Here is an 18979-nt window from a genome sequence, read left to right on the forward strand (position 1 = left end):
TAGAAGGAGAACTTTAGGGCAGTTGAGTGTAATGGGAAGATGAGAGTTGGAGGAGGCAAAACCAGTTGCTCCAGTGCTTTCTGTAATGGAAGCCCCTTCACCCGACTGTAAACTCCCTGGCTTAGCTATCACTGTAGTCTTAGGAGAGGGCTGGTGTTCCTGGCCAGTGCACTGCACTCGTTTTCCTGAGTTGTGAGCCTGTTAGTTGTTTTTCACTCCTTTAGGGCTTTAGGGCCTGATACCTTTTAAGTCTGTCATTGCCCTGGCCCAGGGTGGGGTGGGGGTTGTCTGAATGGATTACCTACCAGCCTTAATTGAGGTCCTGCCATGCTGCTCTTTTTTGGAAGGGCTGGGCTGTGGTGAGGCTATTGAGACATTTCTTGAGGTTGATGAACTCATGGTATGTTATGTAATTTTTTTCATGAACTCTGTAGAATCATTTAGAAATAGCATTTTCAAGAACCACAGAGAAAAGGTTCTCATTGGAGACGATATACAAGACTGTTGCCTATAATGCATTGAGAATATGGCACTTGGACCCCAAAGAGAAATCGGAGCCTCCTTTTCTTCTTAAGTTAAGCAGTCCTCTTAAAGCAAGTCCTCTGAAAGCATTTCTGGCTAAAGTTGAGTCAGCTCCACCTCTTAGGGCTCCTTAGAAATGGGGTAGGGTATAGACAGTTATCAGTAAGTATTTATTAACACATTTCTGCACTGATGTACAGAGCAGTGTAGATTATTGAGTAAGGGAACTTGAAGAATAAAAGAAGTTATCCCTACCAACCAGCAGCTCACAGTACAGTAGGGGAGATGAAACACGCATACAATTCAGTCAAGGTGAAGTATGAATTTGGTCAGTAGAGCACAGCACAGTCAAAATGTATAATTTGTGTGCATGGCTGGGGGTTAGAGTTACGGAAGGCAGAGATGAAGTAGAGGTGGAGTTGATGGAAAGGGCTTTTCAAAGAATGGACAGGTTTGGAAAGACAGGAAGGATGATGGTAGGAGAACAGTTGAAGTGCTGAGGGCAGAATACTGAGTAAGGGATGTGTGGTCAGGAGATATGGGTGATGGACGGTGGGAGATACATTCAGTTGGTTGCAGTGTGTTCCTTTGGATGAAGTAATTTGATGAAAAAATTTGGGTGAAATAATTACAAATGGCTTCAAAAAGAATTGGAACTATACTTAAATGAATACCTTAAGGCAGAGATAATTCATGATTCTAAGCATTTGTGTTTGGCTTGAGAATATAGATTTATTTATTTTTAAAGGCAAGAATACTTGAGGTTCTGAAGGGCTATAAGTGGCAAGATCAGGTATATACTAGAGTTATTTTTTAACCATTCCTATGTGCCAGGTAAGTGCCAAGTACTTTACATGTATCATCTTCATATTTTGGTAAGAAAATAAAAGCTCCGAGGGGCTAAGTAACTTACCTCAGTATCACACAGCTAGCAAGAGGCAGAGCTGGGATTCACATCCAGGCACCACGTTACCAAAGGTATTAGTAGGTGAACCTGGGCTTTCCTTAGATCTTCCTGTTGGGATGGAGGCTGTGTTGAGCGAAAGCATTAACTGAGTTGATGAGCAGTGTCATCAAGGTGTGAAAGAAGCAGAGTTGAAATAAGATAAGTGGCTCTAATGTAAACTGAGGATTGCCTGTGGCGTCTTTTTTTTTTTTTTGAAGAGTTCCCCTGTTTGTTGAGTCTTTAAAGTAGTGATTTCTTTTTCTGGTTGATAAAAATAAAAACTTTTTAAACTCTCAGGATGTACCAACCATGTGGGCTTAATAATAAATAGCCCTTTTTATTTATGAGTGAGTGGAAAGGATGAGAGCCCCCTAGAGCGCTAGAGTTGGGGCAAGTGTGTTCAGTTCACACCAGGTGCCATCTTTATTGGATGGGTTGGAGGAGTACCTGATGCCCTGGTATCAGGGATCACTGAGTTGGCAATAGATTTGATTTACTCTAAAGAAATTCCCTGCCTGCCCTGAAGGCTGGGAAAGAGCATGACGCTCTTGGAAGCCCATGACCACAGTTTTAGTAGGCAGATACAGTTTCCTGCTGCCTCCATAGTTACAGTTTAACTTGCTAAGGTTGGTAGGATGAAGTGAAAAGATTGCTTCATGCATCTTATGTGAGGGTTGGGTGAATGTCAACATAATGGCCCATCTGTCAGTGCCAGGAACTGGACACCCCTGGAGCCCTTCCCCAGCTACCCTTGAATAACCCATAAGCTCTCTGGACCCAGTGCTCTGTGCCACAGGCAGGGGTGGTGGTGGGGAGAATGGGGGAGCTCTGGGTGGGAACGCCTGTCCTAGCTCCATCCCACAACATCCAGAGGGCCTGGGCCTTCCCTGTGTGAGAGCTGTCAGAGGGAGTCAGAAAGGTGAGCAAGTGTATGTTGACCTGCTCCAAGGATTCATAAATCTGACTCCATGCTTTTGTTAAAGATTGGCTGGCCTCATTGTCAGCTCAGTTGTGGCTGACCTGTCCCAGGTGAACAATCAGACCAAGTATTGGTGAAGGTTAGGTGCTGTTTTAATGAACGCTTTTTATGTGATTAGCCCAAGAGCCTCTGAGGACAAACAGTCACAGTAGGGTAGGTGTTCACTCTGTGGACTCAAGGCTAGTCTTGCAATGAATTCTAACTGTGACTCATCTCTGGAGGCTGGGACAGCTTCTGTTTGGACAGTGGTACAGTAGCAAAAAACAATCTGTAGAGGCGTGGAAGGAGAAAATAAGTCGTATTGAAATTAGGTACTTCTTTTTCTTACTTGCCAGTAATTTTCACAATTTCTCAATGTTTTCTAAGAAGGCCTTACAGAGGAATAAGACACCAACCAAATGGTCTTATACAGGACAGCTGGGAATAAGAGTGTGACACCAGGGTGTTCTTCAGGACAACCCAAATGCTTTGCTTTCTTTCTCTGAAGAGTAATGATTTACACTGGGGGAGCTGAAAAGAATCCCAAATTCATTTATTTTGTTACTCGGACTATGCGTCTTATTTTGTGTTTGCTCTTATTTTTTAAAAAAAATGTTTGGAGCTGGTGTTTGTCATACACTCCTCCTTTAAACTGATTACAGCCTGAGCCACTGTTATTACTTCCGCCAAGTGCTGGTTCAGAAGGAGAAACGTGTTATTATCTTTGGGAGAGGTTCCTCATGCTTGTCAAGCGTCAGCCCCTGCCGAGTGCCATCTGCCCTGCCTGCCCACGTTTGCACCTGCTTCTCCTCCTCTCTCTCTCTGACAGTCACCCTTTAGTGTGTTTTGGATCTGGAGCTAGAGAAGTTAGTCTGCTTTTATTATATCAGAAATCAACTCTCTTCTAACCTGCTGCTGTCTGTGTTGACTAAGGCATGGAAGAGTTAATTTCTCTCTGTTTAGGTTTAGAAATGTAGTAGAGGTTACAGGGAGAGGTTTGGAAAAGGCAAATATTTTGCTATATGGGCCTGAGGATGTAATGGCTTATGGATCTTATTATCTACTTTGAAGTAGCCAATCAGTTTAATATAATAATAAGGGATGAGTTTAATAAGGATGGGCCCAACGTCTGCTCAGTTCAGAGCGCACTGAATTTGACCCAAAAGCAGGTGGTTGGTGTCCTTAGCTGAGCTAATGGCAATAGAGGGCAGTATAACCTTCCCACTGCCATGAAACCTGAGTCTTCGTTCTCAGGTGCAGACCCCTTCCCTGAAAGGTTTAAAGATGGCTCAAAGAGAAGCTGGAAGGAAAACTCGTGTCACTTGATATTCTATCCAACTTGTGTTCTCTGGCAAGGGACAGGTAGCAAATGCACATTACTCCCAGGTGGCGGCCACGGGAGTGCAGTAATCAGAGCTGTAAAGCTACCGTTCATTAAGCACTTACTATGTGCCAGGCACTGTGCTGAGGATTTTTTAAATTTAATTTTTATTGTTAAAATGATCAATGTACATAATTTAAGGAGTCAAGTAGATCTACAAAGTTTATTACAAAAAACGTTAGTCATCTCCCTGCCTCCCAGCCCCCAGTATTTGTTCCCCAGAGGCAGAGGCAGCAGTTTGACATGCATTACTTCATTTAGTCCACACAACAGGACCATGATACAGGCACTGTCATTATCCCTATTTACAGCTGCTGAGACTTGAGGTTCACAGGTTTCATGACCTGCCCAAGGTCATGCAGCTAGAAAGTGGTAAAACGAGGATATGAACAAAACTAGTTGTTTTTGACTCCTGAGCCTGCTCTCTTACGATCCACTACATTGCTTCCTAGTTACAAATAGTGTTCAGGTACGTATTTTTATCAGCTGAACTGACAGCTGTGGGCTAGGGAGAGCATGCATGCTTTCTGTGGTACACTGCTACATTTCAAATGAGGATCAAGCCAATTATTGGCCAGCTATTATGTGACTTCTCTACTGCTAAACCCCTTCTCTCCACAAGCTGTTATCTATGGAAGCTACAGAAATCAGCCTTTCTCTCCAGCCTCTATGAAGGGAAAAGATTCCCTAGAACCTCCATGGTCACTTGGGTTTAGATTTTTGGTGACGTTGAAATTTCCGTTAACTCACTTTTGTGACAGCAGCACCTATACCTCTTGAAGTCACCTGTCTATTCCTGATTGTGGCCAAAAGATACAGTCTCTGGAGTTTTCCATTTTTCTGTAATGAATTTAACATCTCCCTTTGAACATACTTAGTATTTTAAAACTAGAACATACTTAGGGGCGATCTAACTCCCTTTAAAGCCAGATCTAGTTTCTGCAAAGGCCATCTGGAGAAAGAATATTTTACAGTCAATACAAGTCCTGAGGTGGAAGTTCACCTGGTTTGTTCAAGACCAGAGTGGGTAGGAACAGGGTAGAGGGAAATGAAGTCAGGGGATGAAAACCAGATCATGGAAGGATTTGTGGCCTTTGTGAAGCTTTGGGCTTTTGCACTGAGGGACAGAAGGAACCACTGAAGGATTTTGAGCAGAGGGGTGATGTGGTCTGACTTCATGCCAGAGAGTAAAAGGATCACTCTCTGGCTCTCTTGTGGAGAGTACAGGGCAAGGATAGAAGCAGGGGACCAGTAGGGAAGTTAGTGCAATCATCTAGGTAAAGAGAATGGGTGTTTTGGACCAGATTGGTAGCAGCAGAGGTAAAAGAGGTCTGTGTCTGGATCTGGTTTGTTAGCTAGCGCTAACAGGATTTGCTAATGGGTTGGAAGCAGGGTGTAAGAGGGAATAAATGATGACACCAAAGTTTTTGGCCTGAGCAAATAAAAGGGTAAAATTGCCATCCACAGAGAGAAGAAAGGCTATGGTAGCGGTGGGGAGAGATCAGGAATTCATTTTGGATACATTGGCATCCAGATGGAGGTATCAAGTAGGCTGCTGTATATCCAGATTGGACATAGAGTTTAGGAGAGAGGGTTTGGGTGGAGATAAAAAATTTGGGAGTCATTTCATGTGGATGGTATCTAATGCTATGAGCCTGGCTGCAATCCACAAAGTGATGAGTCTATGTAAAGCAGGGTTTTCTCAGCCAACAGAGTAAGACTATTGACATTTTAGGCCGGATGCGTCTTCTTTTGCTTCAGAGGGCAGTGTGGTATGGATCTTATGCATCGTAAGATGTTCAGCAGCATCCCTGGCCTTTACCCACTGGATGCCAGTAGTACCTCCCTAGCCCCAAGTGCAAGAGCCAAAAACATCTCCAGACATTGCCAAATGCCCCCTGGGGCAGGAGCAAAACTTCCCTACTTGGAAACCACTGGTATAGATGGAGAAGAGGTCCAAGGACTGAGCTTAATGCTATCTGTCTAACATGTAAAACTGCTGTTACTCAAAGCACCTCTACTGCATTTATTCTTATTCTTAATTCACGACACTCTTGTGACTTTTGTAGTTAGTTATACTCTTCATTTGACAAAACAATAAGGAAGTTGTAAGTGACTTGCTCACATTCACACAGCAAATTGGGGGTGGGCCATGGGCTGGAACCCAGGGAACCCAGTTGGAGTCTAGTGTTCTTCTACACCACACTATGCTGAGGCTTGCTGGCAGAAGCAAAGTTCGTTTGCTGTTCTGTGAAGGTAGTTTATACACTTAGTGTCAGGTTGTAGAGACCTTCTTGTTCATCTTCGGGAACTACAAAAGAATTTGTGACCAAGAAGGAAGCAGTGCCCAGCAACTGAGGAACCTGCCCCTGTTTGCTGGCAAATTAGCACATTCTGTACAGAAGGGGTTTGCCAGGAAACTCTGGTTTAATGATATTAAGATGTCTCTCTTTTGAAAACCCTGAGGAACCAGCAAAGTCCTCCCAGCCTTGTTGGTGTTTGCATTGGCATGGGTCATGTGTGCATTTTAAAAATAAATCAAGCAAACACTGTGAGCCTTAGAAAATGTCTTTTGTTGTTTGTAACATTACTATCTGACTGAGAATAAAAAGTATTTCCAGGAACTCTCTCTTTTGTACCGCAGCAGCTTCAAAGTGGAACGTTCAGCTCCGTCTTCTTTGCTTTGGGACTCTGAGCATTGTTATAGGCTGAGCTGATGCTGGGCAGTCTTGTAGCTGAAACAGAGCTAGTGTTCCCAAGATAGCATATTTTACTTCAGTTGTAAGGACGTATTCTTTTCCCTGTACTCTGAATTTAGCATTTTAATTTCTGATGAAAATTCTCGAAGTGGGACTGGTGAAATTCAAGCAGATAAGTATAATTCAAAAGTATGAGGTTACATAGCCTTATCCACCAGAGGGCAGACAGCAGAAGCAAGAAGAACTACAGTCCTGCAGCCTGTGGAACAAAAACCACATTCACGGGAAGATAGACAAGATGAAAAGGCAGAGGGCTATGTACCAGATGAAGGAACAAGATAAAACCCCAGAAAAACAACTAAATGAAGTGGAGATAGGCAACCTTCCAGAAAAAGAATTCAGAATAATGATAGTGAAGATGATCCAGAACCTCGGAAAAACAATGGAGGCAAAGAACGAGAAGATGCAAGAAATGTTTAACAAAGACCTAGCAGAATTAAAGAACAAACAGAGATGAACAATACAGTAACTGAAACGAAAACTACACTAGAAGGAATCAATAGCAGAATAACTGAGGCAGAAGAACGGATAACTGACCTGGAAGACAGAATGGTGGAATTCACTGATGCAGAACAGAATAAAGAAAAAAGAGTGAAATGAAGACAGGGCTTCCTTAGTGGCGCAGTGATTGAGAGTCCACCTGCTGATGCAGGGGACATGGGTTCGTGGCCCGTTCCGGGAATATCCCACATGCCGTGGAGCGGCTGGGCCCATGAGCCATGGCCGCTGAGCCTGCGCGTCCGGAGCCTGTGCTCCGCAACGGGAGAGGCCCGTGTAATGCAAAAAAAAAAAAAAAAAAAGACAGCCTAAGAGACCTTTGGGACAACATTAAACGCAACAACATTCGCACTATAGGGGTCCCAGAGGAGAAGAGAGAGAGAAAGGACGCAAGAAAATATTTGAAGAGATTATAGTCAAAAACTTCCCTAACGTGGGAAAGAAAATAGCCACCTAAGTCCAGGAAACTCAGCTAGTCCCATACAGGATAAACCCAAGGAGAAACACGCTGAGACACATAGTAATCAAATTGGCAAAATTAAAGACAAAGAAAAATCATTGAAAGCAGTAAGGGAAAACAACAAATAACATACAAGGGAACTCCCATAAGGTTAACAGCTGATTTCTCAGCAGAAACTCTACAAGCCAGAAGGGAGTGGCATGATATACTTCAAGTGATGAAAGGGAGGAACCTACAACTAATTTTACTCTACCCGGCAAGGATCTCATTCAGATTCGATGGAGAAATCAAAACCTTTACAGACAAGCAAAAGCTAAGAGAATTCAGCTCTACAACAAATGCTAAAGGAACTTCTAAAGATGGGAAACACAAGAGAAGAAAAGGCCCTACAAAAACAAACCCAAAACAATTAAGAAAATGGTCATAGGAACATACATATCGATAATTACCTTAAACATGAATGGATTAAATGCTCCAACCAAAAGACACAGGCTTGCTGAATGGATACAAAAACAAGACCCATATATATGCTGTCTACAAGAGACCCACTTCAGACCTAGGGACACATACAGACTGAAAGTGAGGGGATGGAAAAAGATATTCCATGCAAATGGCAATCAAAAGAAAGCTGAAATAGCAATACTCATATCAGGTAAAATAGACTTTAAAATAAAGAATGTTACAAGAGACAAGGAAGGACACTACATAATGATCAAGGGATCAATCCAAGAAGAAGATATAACAATTATAAATATATATGCACCCAACATAGGAGCACCTCAGTACATAAGGCAACTGCTAACAGCGGTAAAAGAGGAAATCCACAATAACACAGTAATAGTGGGGAACTTCTAACACCTCACTTACACCAATGGACAGATCATCCAAAATGAAAATAAATAAGGAAGCACAAGCTTTAAATGACAAAATAGAACAGATATATTTAATTGATATTTCTAGGACATTCCATCCAAAAACAGCAGATTACGCTTTCTTCTCAAGTGTGCATGGAACATTCTCCAGGATAGATCACATCTTGGGTCACAAATCAAGCCTCAGTAAATTTAAGAAAATTGAAATTATATCAAGCATCTTTTCTGACCACAATGCTGTGAGATTAGAAATCAGTTACAGGGAAAAAACGTAAAAAACACAAACACATGGAGGCTAAACAATACGTTACTAAATAACCAAGAGATCATTGAAGAAATCAAAGGGGAAATCAAAAAATACCTAGAGACAAATGACAATGAAAACACCACAACCCAAAACCTATGGGATGCAGCAAAAGCAGTTCTAAGAGGGAAGTTTATAGCTATAAAAGCCTACCTCAAGAAACAAGAAAAATCTCAAATAAATAATCTAACCTTAACACCTAAAGAAACTAGAGAAAAAAGAACAAGCAAAACCCAAAGTTAGCAGAAGGAAAGAAATCATAAAGATCAGAGCAGAAATAACTGAAATAGAAACAAAGAAAACAGTAGCAAAGATCAATAAAACTAAAAGCTGGTTCTTTGAGAAGATAAACAAAATTGATAAACCATTAGCCAGACTCATCAAGAAAAAGAGGGAGAGGACTCAAATCAATAAAATTAGAAATGAAAAAGGAGAAGTTACAACAGACACCGCAGAAATACAAAGCATCCTAAGAGACAAGCAACTCTATGCCAATAAAATGGACAACCTGGAAGAAATGGACAAATTCTTAGAAAGATATAACCTTCCAAGACTGAACCAAGAAGAAATAGAAAATATGAACAGACCAGTCACAAGTAATGAAATTGAAACTGTGATTAAAAATCTTCCAACAAACAAAAGTCCAGGACCAGATGGCTTCACAGGTGAATTCTATCAAACATTTAGAGAAGAGCTAACACCCATCCTTCTCAAATGCTTCCAAAAAATTGCAGAGGAAGGAAAACTCCTAAACTCATTCTATGAGCCCACCATCACCCTGATACCAAAACCAGACAAACATACTACAAAAAAAGAAAATTACAGACCAATGTCACTGATGAATATGGATGCAAAAATCCTCAACAAAATACTAGCAAACAGAATCCAACAACACGTTAAAAGGATCATACACCATGATCAAGTGGGATTTATCCCAGGGATGCAAGGATTCTTCAGTATATGCAAATCAATCAATGTGATACACCATATTAACAAATTGAAGAATAAAAACCATATGATAATCTCAATAGATGCAGAAAAAGCTTTTGACAAAATTCAACACCCATTTATGATAAAAACTCTCCAGAAAGTGGGCATAGAGGGAACCTACCTCAACATAATAAAGGCCATATATGACAAACCCACAACAAACATCATTCTCAATGGTGAAAAACTGAAAGCATTTCCTCTAAGATCAGGAACAAGACAAGGATGTCCACTCTTACCGCTATTATTCAACATACTTTTGGAAGTCCTAGCCTTGGCAATCAGAGAAGAAAAAGAAATAAAAGGAATACAAATTGGAAAAGAAGAAGTAAAACTGTCACTGTTTGCAGATGACATGATACTATACATAGAGAATCCTAAAGATGCCACCAGAAAACTACTAGAGCTAATCAATGAATTTGGTAAAGTAGCAGGATACAAAATCAATGCACAGAAATATCCTGCATTCCTATACACTAATGATGAAAAATCTGAAAGAGAAATAAAGGAAACACCCATTTACCAGTGCAACAAAAAGAATTAAATGCCTAGGAATAATCCTACCTAGGGAGACAGAAGACCTGTATGCAGAAAACTATAAGACCCTGATGAAAGAAATTAAAGATGATACAGATGGAGAGATATACCATGTTCCTGGATTGGAAGAATCAATATTGTGAAAATGACTGTACTACCCAAAGCAATCTACAGATTCAATGCAATCCCTATCAAATTACCAGTGGCAGTTTTTACAGAACTAGAACAAAAAATCTTAAAATTTGTATGGAGACACAAAAGACCCTGAATAGCCAAAGCAGTCCTGAGGGAAAAAAATAGAGCTGGAGGAATCAGACTCCCTGACTTCAGACTATACTACAAAGCTACAGTAATCAAGACAATATGGTACTGGCACAAAAACAGAAACAAAGATCAATGGAACAAGATAGGAAGCCCAGAGGTAAACCCACACACCTATGGTCAACTAATCTATGACAAAGGAGGCAAGGATATACAATGGAGAAAAGACAGTCTCTTCAATAAGTGGTGCTGGAAAAACTGGACAGCTACATCTAAAAGAATGAAATTGAACATTCCCTAACACCATACACAAAAATAAACTCAAAATGGATTAGAGACCTAAATGTAAGACCAGACACTATAAAACTCTTAGAGGAAAACATAAGAAGAACACTCTTTGACATAAATCACAGCAAGATCTTTTTTTATCCACCTCCTAGAGTAATGGAAATAAAAACAAAAATAAATAAACAAACTTAAAAGCTTTTGCACAGCAAAGGAACCCATAAACAAGATGAAAAGACAACCCTCAGAATGGGAGAAAATATTTGCATATGAATCAACGGACAAAGGATTAATCTCCAATATATATAAACAGCTCATGCAGCTCGATATTAAAAAAACAAACAACCCAGTCCAAAAAGGGGCAGAAGACCTAAATAGACATTTCTCCAAAGAAGACATACAGATGGCCAAGAAGCACATGAAAAGCTGCTCAACATCACTAATTATTAGAGAAATGCAAATCAAAACTACAATGAGGTATCACCTCACCCCAGTTAGAATGGGCTTCATCAGAAAATCTACGAACAACAAATGCTGGAGAGGGTGTGGAGAAAAGGGAACCCTCTTGCATTGTTGGTGGGAATGTAAACTGATACAGTCACTATGGAGAACAGTATGGAGTTTCCTTAAAAAAACTAAAAATAGAATTACCATATGACCCTGCAATCCCACTACTCGGCATATACCCAGAGAATTTCACAATTTAAAAAGGCACATGCACCCCAGTGTTCATTGCAGCACTATTTACAATAGCCAGGCCATGGAAGCAACCTGAATGCCCGTTGACAGACGAATGGATAAAGATGTGGCACATATATATGATGGAATATTACTCAGCCATAAAAAGGAACGAAATTGGGTCATTTGTTGAGACGTGGATGGATCCTAGAGACTGTCATACAGAGTGAAGTAAGTCAGAAAGAGAAAAACAAATATTGTATATTAACGCATACATGTTGAACCTAGAAAAATGGTACAGATGAACTGGTTTGCAGGGCAGAAATTGAGACACAGATGTAGAGAACAAACGTATGGACACCAAGGCGGGAAAGCTGTTGGGGGGGTGATGAATTGGGTGATTAGGATTGACATGTATACACTGATGTGTATAAAATTGATGATTAATTTTTAAAAAGTGTGAGGATTTGTGTCTGGTGTAGATGCTCAGGTTTCAGTGACTTGTTCTTTGCTAAGTGTGCTCTGATTGTATTCCAGCAGGACCAGGTGCACAATGTAAAATTAAAGGCTGCTGTACATCAGGGGAAAGTATGGGCTTCCTTAGAGCTCAACTGAAAGCGAGACCCTTTTCAAAGCTGTGGACATTCATCAAAACTACTTTAACAGGGGCTTCCCTGGGGCGCAGTGGTTGAGAGTCCGCCTGCCAATGCAGGGGACACGGGTTTGTGCCCCGGTCCGGGAAGATCCCACATGCCGCGGAGCGGCTGGGCCCGTGAGCCATGGCCGCTGAGCCTGCGCGTCCAGAGCCTGTGCTCTGCAACGGGAGAGGCCACAACAGTGAGAGGCCCGTGTACCGCAAAAAAAAAAAAGTACTTTAACAGAGAGAGGTTTGGTATTATTTAGTCAATAAGGGAGGCCTCCTAGGTTCCTCAGCCTGTGCTAATACTTCCTTATTGTCAAAGAATTTACTGTCTGATTACTTAGATGTGACTAGCTCATAGGAAAGAATGAGACCAGTAAAGATGGAGTATATTGAGTTCCAGTTGAGTTTTAAGTGCTCTTGAGTTTGAAGGAAGGAGAAAACAATGAGGTTTGGAGTAGCCAGGAAAATGATACCTTGGTGAATGATAGGTTCAAACTGGGACTTCCCTGGCAGTCCAATGGTTAGAACTCTGCATTTCCACTGCAGGGGGCACAGGTTCGATCCCTGGTCGGGGAACTAAAATCCCACATGACATGCAGTGCGGCCAAGAAAAAAAAAAAAAAGAAAGAAATGATAGATTCAAACCGAATTGGAGGGAAAAGGAGTCACATGCAGGAAGGCCCAGAGGCATTCACAGGCAGGGTGTGTTCAGGGGACACTAGCCAGCCTGATTGTGGTGAGTGAGGTGTGCTTAAAGAGGATGGGGTGAATTTTGGAGGAAGACCTTTGAAAGCCAAGCAAAGAAGAGTTCACCTTTAATGTGAGAGGAATCAGAGTGCTAACAATGCTTTTGAGCAGGGGGGTGCAAGATGAAACCAAATATGGCTGAAGGAAAGACAGTTTATTCTCCCTCAATCAGCCAGCCATTGGCTGGGGTGGAGGTGGGGGGAGGTGATACTGTGAATTAATTGTAAGAGAGGTGGGGGAGACAGTGGCATGTAAGGAAAGTGTACAGGAGCTTGAATGGAAATTCTGAGAGGAAGTGGGACCAGCAGCCTCACCCTGTGCCTCAGGACTCCCATAGTACAGCACCAATGGCCACATGGCTGGGAACTTGGATAAGTGTTCTCTCCTTTTAGGTGTTCTCCCCAGTGAGACTCTTATCACTTCTTTCTTCCTTTCTAGGAATCTCCTCTACCCTAAGAGATGGCCATGAGAGAGCCTGCATCTCACCTGGATTCTAGCACACTTGCTCTTACATGAGATCTTGGGGACTAGAATTTCAAATAGCAAATAGCCTTTTCTGAAGTTTTTAATGAAAGGGAAGTCAAACTCAACTAACATCCTTCATCTCCTTGTAGGACTTTAAATAATATCTTTTCATTCACAATTATGTTTGAGTTTTATTCTTCCTGGTGATTTTCTTGATTTGTCAGGGGGTAGGTGAAGGCTCTGGGAGTTCCCTTTGGCCATGGGGAGCTTGGGGGGATGGGAGGATTAATGACAGAGGAAGAATGGAAGGAGGATGGAGGATGTCTGGAGGGAGGATGGAAAGGTAGATGATGGAGGAAGAACAGAGGATGGATGCATGGCAAAGGATTGGATGGGTGGTTAGAGGGAGGATGGATGGATAGATGCGAAGGTCCCCAGCAGGACTGTAGAAGTTAGTTAAGAGCAACAGAAAAACTGTGTTACAGAGATAAGTATAAAAAATGCTTTTACAGGGCTTTTAAAACAACAGTTCACCACGCTTATAACTGAGTTATGCTTTTAAGCACAACTTTGGCACAATCAGTAGGCTGTGAACTGAGCCTGCCCCATGAGCAGCCTTCATGCATAAAAGTACGTTTATTTTCTTTTCTTTGGCTTGTTCTCATACTTGTCTTCAGCCACTGCATCTTTGAAATTTTGAGGACTGTCACATGAAAGTGGCTTGAACACCAGTGTTAAAGCATCTGCAGAAGTTCCCATCATGATGATCTGGCCCTGATATTCCACCAGCAAGCCTTCTTGTGCGGTCAGCATCCATCGAGGGAAGAGCGCTGCTTTGAGTGCTCCTGAGAGAAGAGTCCTCACTGCCCTGCCCATTACTCCAGTACAGACTTGATTTCTAATTAATGAGAGACAAGTGGGTTCGATCAGGGCTTGGTCAGTCTCTGGCCCTTGCCAGCCAAGCCAGCCCCATGAGCAGGGCCTCACCACACCATGTTTGCAGTACAGGATCAGGACAGAACTTAATACTAAACCCTGTATTCTTCTGTGTTTGCATTCAGTGTACATAAATGATACAAAAGGAGCACTAGGTGGGCGAAGCGCCGACTGGGACTGGCCCAGGAAATGAGAAAGGAGGAGGAGGGCCCTGGTGGTGTTATCTGATGCTGCCATCAGTGTACACCTCGAGAGCATATTATTTCACAGTCATGCAGCAAACGCTCCTCTCTTTTTATTAACCAGTGTGAACCTTTTTATTTATTTAAATCAAATCACAAATAAAAGCAAAATAAGACAGGTATGTGAAAGTTTTCATGTTGTGGTGCTTTATCTAAACAGGCTTTCATATAGAAAGAGTACCCTCAAAAGCCCTCGTAAGACATTGTTGTTTCATTAGGAATTTTAGCCTTCTTTTTTTTTTTTCTCCTGGAAGGTTAGTTAAACAGAGATGGCTCAGCAGTGCAGAGTATTTCACAGTTCATTCATTCATTTTACTGACACTTGTGTCTTACTATGTGCAAGGTACAAATAACTGGCAGAAACAGGTTTCACTGGACTTTCCTGACGGTCAGTCCAGTGGTTAAGACTGTACTTCTAATGCAGGGGGTGTGGGTTCAATCCCTGGTCGGGGAACTAGGATCCCATGTGCCACGTGCATGGTACGGCCAAAATAAGAAAAGAAAAGAAAAAAAGAAACAGGTTCCACTGTCGTAAAAGGGCAGCTTTCTCTTCTGATAGCACTGTACTCCCTACTGCTGAACATTGATGAGTAAACATCTAAAAATATTCTAGCTGAGGGACTTCCCTGGTGGTCCAGTGGGTAAGACTCCATGCTCCCAGTGCAGGGGGCCCGGGTTCAATCCCTGGTCAGGGAACTAGATCCCACGTGCATGCCAAAACTAAGAAATCCTCATGCTGCAACTAAAGATCCCTCATGCTGCAACTAAACATGCTGCAATGAAGATCCCATGTGCTGCAACTAAGACCCAGCGCAGCCTAAATAAATAAATAATTTTTTTTTAAAGTTCTTTAAAAAAATACATTCTATCTGAAACAAAGTAGTTTCCTGTTTTTTTAGTACTCCTTTTTGGAAAAGTAATTTTGATTTCTATATAATTTTAGGAAGAACTTTTTAAGTTATTGTAGGTACCCACTCACATAAGATCAGTGATAACCAAATCACCGGCTGGGAGTGACTCTACTATTCCACGGGGGCAACTGTAAACTACTGTGAAAAACAAATCAAAAAGATAGTTTTTATTTTTAGTTTGCTTTGAGGACAGGCCCACAAGTACTGGATCTTAAATTGTCCTTTCAGGAGATTGTGATGAGTGAAACTGAGCTTGCTTGTCTGTTATGTCTATAAGTGTTCTCTTTTAAAAATATTTTAGAAAATTAGCCAAATTATGACTCACGGTAGTTATTCCATTGCGGAAGTTCAGCTAAGGACCTGGCCCCACTACCGTAATCATTCAGCTGGCTTGAGGCCAAGGTCTCTTCCCAGACACCCACGAGTAGGGAGGCCCCTCTGTCTTAGCTGGCAGGTATGGAGCTCCCATGCTTTAAGAGGGCTCGCCTGCCCTCTAGCCAAGTCGAATTTAGGTCCCAGGGCTCACAGCCATGACAGCTATTCAGTGAAAGCTTAGGGAAGACTGAGGCAAACAGGCAACACCTCAACCCCTGTGGACCTAAAGGCTGTCTCTCCTTCGCCAGGAACACTTTCTTGTCCCCTAGCAGATGTGGGGCTACTCCCAAGAAATGTAGCCTTTGAAAAGCCATTTCTGTGCAAGTTGACCCTGGGGAGCTGCTCTTTAGACCTGGAGTCAGATAGAGGAGTTCTTTTCTTGGCTTGGTCATTTACACCCTCTATTAATATGCATAAATCCGGCCTTGCTGCTAGTCCCTATGTGGTGAGAGGTGAATCCTCATAGAGAAGAGGGTGGTTTTCTGCATCAAACTGAGTTTTGTAATCATGCTGTGATGGCCTCCATTTCTGCTTGTAAGAGTTTAATTCAGGGCTTTGTGTGGTACCATCTGATGCATCCATCCCTTGATCTGTTTTCCTTATTAGTGGCACACCTGTTATAGGAGAGATATCAGAGATGCCACCAGGTTAATGAAAATGTTTGGCATTTGCTTTTCCTGTGGGTAAAAGTTGAAGAGTTGTTAGGCTCCAGAAGACAGTGAACACTATCTGTATTGCCAAACCCTACTTTTGGGCTTGGGTTGGAGACATTAGCCACCAGAACCTGTTACACGGGGTCTTGGAACTCCAGTGGAACCTGAAATGTGGATGGGCATCTCGTTTCAAATATACCTTCATCCCACTCTTAAGAAAGGCACTTCCTGCTTGGCCTCCTGCCATCGGATGCCCTGGACAAGCTGTTCTTGGAATCTCCGCCAGGCTTTTTCTCTATAACTGGTGTTGCATTGCCTGTGTTCTATGATCCACTTGTGACACCTGTAATCCTGCATGTGGGGAGTCTAGATGATAAAGTAATTCTGAGATAGAATTGGCTCCCTCTCTCTTTCTTGAAGTGATAGTAATTTATTTGGGGGGGAAGGAAAATAGAGCTTGTTCCTCAAGCCATGTTTCTGCGCCAGTTAAACATCAACAACTCCAATATGCCATTCCCTGGATGAAAGGGAATTAGATAGCATTTTTCTTTCCAAAAGGCACAGCACCTCAGTCAATAAATAGAGGATCAACATTAATTCTTAATCTAAACTAGTTAAATACTACACTGAATGGTCTAAGGGCCAGGGCATTCAGGTGGAAATCTGAAAATGCCCATGTCTGTATTGCTCTCTCTGCCAATTGCATGGGATCCATTTATCTGTAAAATGGGAATGCACGACAGCTCCTTGGCAAAGTCATGAACTCCCTTCTCCAAGCATTCCAGACAAGTCACAAGGCTAGTGCTTGCTTTATAAAGGCCTATGTGAAGAGTGTGGAGCTTTGGTCTGGAAAGCAGGTAAATTTAGGGTAAAGGGGGAAAAAATTCATAGAAAACAAATGCTGTTTGTTTTTCTGCTTTCTTTTCTCTGTGCGTGTTTTCCTGCACAAAGACTTTTGAGCGTCTTATTGGTTCTAAATCGTATGGGAATCTGAGCCTTTGTTGCTCTCCTTGGATTGTTGGGATGAATGAATGTTGGTTGGGAAGTACTGAGAGCAGCTTGTGTTTTTTTTTGTTTGTTTGTTTTTTGTTTGCGATACACGTGCCTCTCACTGTTGTGGCCTCTCCCGTTGGGGAGCACAGGCTCCGGACCCGCAGGCTCAGCGGCCATGGCTCACGGGCCCAGCCGCTCCGTGGCATGTGGGATCTTCCCGGACCGGGGCACGAACCCGCGTCCCCTGCGTCGGCAGGTGGACTCTCAGCCACTGCGCCACCAGGGAAGCCCAGCAGCTTGTTTTAAGCTTCTTTAATTTCCATCTCTGGGGCCTGTGACCCTCCAACCAGGCCCCACAAAATGGAGTCTGAGAGCCTTTAGCTGGTCCGGCCCACACTTGTTTGAGTGGGTGGGTCTGTGACTACTGACATGGTTACAGCCTCAGCTCGCCTGCTGGAGGCATGGTTGACTCGGGGCTGGCAAACGTGACATTTTAACCACCACTGCTTTGCTTACCAGCTCTGTGCTCTTGATCAGGTTACCTCACCTCTCTGAGCTTGGAGAGCATACTTGTCTCAGTTTATCTTTGTGAGAATTAAAGAGAACATGTTCAAGTGCTCCAGCAGCACCTGGCGGCACGTAGTTGATGCTTTTTCAGTGTTGGCCTACCTGTCTCCCACGTTCACCTCTTCAGCGATACCACCAAGCAGCTTGAGGCCTATTTTTGGTCTCTTGAGGCTTTTTATGGAGGGAGAAAAAAAAAGACAAAAGCAATTTCAGTGCTTTCCACTGAAAAAAAACTGGGAACTTTAATCTCATGCTCCCTGTTTTTGGCAGCTTTGACCTCTGGTCTAAATAAGCATGACCAAAGGGCATTTTTTTCTTAGAACACTGTTTTTCAACCTCCTGAGCTAGGTACTTTATGTCAACTCCTAGAACCTTAAATCTGGAAGTTTTAAGGAGGAATCTGAGATCCTGTGAGGGGAAGGGACTTTATTCATGGTCATTTGGTGTGCTAGTGCAAAGCGGGGATCAGAACCCAGATCTCCTTCTCCCACTTCTGCGTGACCCGCAGCCCATTGCAGTGAAAACTGTGAAGGTTGTGCATCTCTAGCTGACCACTCCCAGGGAGCCCAGCCTCTTCTGGGACCTGGGAGGCTGTGACCAGATGGATGGCATGACGCAGACACTTGTGTCCCCAGGCCTAAGCGGCTGTTTAAAAACTTGGTTTGGAAGGGCCAATATTCTTCGAAGGGTCTTCGCACTTCGAAGGGTCTGGCACTCCAGGTAGTAGTCTGAGAAATACCTGTTCTCTTTCAATTATTAATTCAACAGTACTTGCCGGGTGCTTGCTCAGGGACAGGTGCCATGCTAAGTGCTAGAGAGATGGCAGCAAACAAAGTCATACTGGAAAGGGATTCTAATCATTGGCAACCCTGCAACCAAGCGCTTACATTTCTTTTCAAAGACAAGTGTCAGTTTTAAAAGATAATCAAATTCTGACTGTCCACATCTTACCAAGCTAATGGAAAATGTCATCTCAGTCATTCTTGTGCCTCCTCACCC

At 42.6% G+C, this 18979-nt stretch overlaps 1 protein-coding gene across 2 annotated transcripts in view; it reads left to right on the plus strand.

Annotated features, from left to right (window-relative positions):
* Positions 1–18979, plus strand: part of ILRUN (inflammation and lipid regulator with UBA-like and NBR1-like domains) — a 123278-nt gene that overhangs the window by 98575 nt on the left and 5724 nt on the right. The gene's annotated exons all lie outside the window — the stretch shown is intronic.

This window comes from Monodon monoceros, unplaced genomic scaffold (assembly GCF_005190385.1).
Source record: "Monodon monoceros isolate NGI ecotype Baffin Bay Population unplaced genomic scaffold, NGI_Narwhal_1 Super_Scaffold_3, whole genome shotgun sequence".
NCBI lineage: Eukaryota > Metazoa > Chordata > Mammalia > Artiodactyla > Monodontidae > Monodon > Monodon monoceros.